The following is a 2,043-nucleotide window of genomic DNA, read 5'->3' on the forward strand; positions in this document are numbered from 1 at the left end:
GGGTTTACCGCTATTTTTTATATTTATAAATAAATATATATATAGATATATATGTATGTGTGTGTATATATATTGTAATAAATATAAAAGCTTACCATAAAACATTTCCTCAATTCAGAACTAATTATTCATGATTTTATACTTTAGTATCAATTAAAAGAAAAAGAAAAAAACACAATATAAAAAATAGAAAACTTAAAAGTTATCATTGCATACTAAGAAAACAAATAATACTAATAAGTTAATACAAATAAGTTACCATTCTGTCCTAAAAAAAATTTAAAAATTACAAAACTTAAAAAAAAAAAAAAAAAAAAAAACTGTTTTCTGTACCGGCCGGTACGCCCGGTACCGGCCGGTATTGCCCGAAATTGGCCGGTATTTAAACCGGTACGAAACGTTGATGTTTCGATACCGGTATGCAGCCGGTACGGTATGTACCGGCCGGTACGGCCGGTACCGGTACGGTATCGACCACCTTGATTTGGACACATTATTTTTATCTTAAACAGAAGCTTTTGAGGTGGCTTCCATTGATGCTTGGTATGAGGTTGTTGTGGGCTACTCAAGAAGACCCAAGCTTTGTATTCATTTGTAAAGCCTATAGTTTCTCTTGCTGTCTGAATCGGTGGGTAGCAATGCTTTTCAAGAGCCCACTTGTTCAACCACGCTCTTATATAAAAGAGCAAGATTTAGGTACAGTATTTAAGTATTGCTCCTTAAATTCCTCTCTTAAGATTTTGTCATGTGATTTTTTTCATATAAATGTAAGTGTATTTTTTAAGTTAAGTAGCCATATGACAAAATCTTAAAAGGTGAATATAAGGAATAGCACCTAAGATACTGTACATAAGTTTTGTTCTATATAAAATTGTTCTACCAACTCAGGGACCAACATTTTGTGTATCCTGTATATACGTTATCTTTCTCATAAAATATGGGTATCATAATTGTATAACATCCATTTATTATAAGAAATATTATGATATGTTGGATGCATAAAATAATTATTGTTATCTATATTTATTATATTAATGATGGTTCATTCTACCGTACTCCAAAAAAGGAAGGTATGGTACCCACCTAAATTTGAACTATTTATTTAATATTTTTTTTGTTCTTGACCATTTATTAATTCAACCATGCTCTTATATAAAAATGTTCTACCAACTCAGGGACCAACATTTTGTATATCCTGAACTTACGTTATCTTTCTCATAAAATATGGGTATCATAATTGTATAACATCCACGTATTACAAGAAAGATTATGATATGTTGGATGCATAAAATAATTATTGTTATCTATATTTATTATATAAATGATGGTTCATTCTACTATACCCCAGAAAAGAGAGGTACAATTTCCACCTAAATCTAAAGTATTAATTTAATATTGTTTTGTTCTTAACCATTTATTAATTCAACCATGCTCATATATAAAAATATTCTACCAACTCAGGGACCAACATTTTGTGTATCCTAAATATACGTTATCTTTCTCATAAAATATGGGTATCATAATTGTATAACATCCACATATTATAAGAAAGATTATGATATGTTGGATGCAGAAAATAATTATTATTATCTATATCTATTATATCAATGATGGTTTGTTCTACCGTACCCCCAAAAAAGGGAGGTATGGACTATTCATTTAGAGAAATGATATGTTCACAACAGTTTCACAATATTTTACAACAAATCATAGGTGGCAGATTGTTATTGGTTGTTATTGTTAGGGCAAAAAAGTAATCTTAGTGTTAGATTCAAATTTGAACTAATAATAACTAACTACTTATGATTTATTGTAAAAATATTGTAAAAATATCGTGGACATAGCACCTCTCATTAATTTAATATTATTTTGATCTTTACCATTTATATAATTTTAAAAGATATTGGTTACCGGTTAAGTAGGTTATATTTTTTTATAAAAAAAAAAAAAAATCGAACATGCTTTTCTTAAAAAAAAAAAAAAAAAAAAAAATGATTCTGTTTCTGGCGTATCTTAAAAAAAATGATTCAATGTTATTAAATT

Source organism: Quercus suber, unplaced genomic scaffold (genome assembly GCF_002906115.3).
Source record: "Quercus suber isolate HL8 unplaced genomic scaffold, Cork oak 2.0 scaffold_240, whole genome shotgun sequence".
Lineage (NCBI taxonomy): Eukaryota > Viridiplantae > Streptophyta > Magnoliopsida > Fagales > Fagaceae > Quercus > Quercus suber.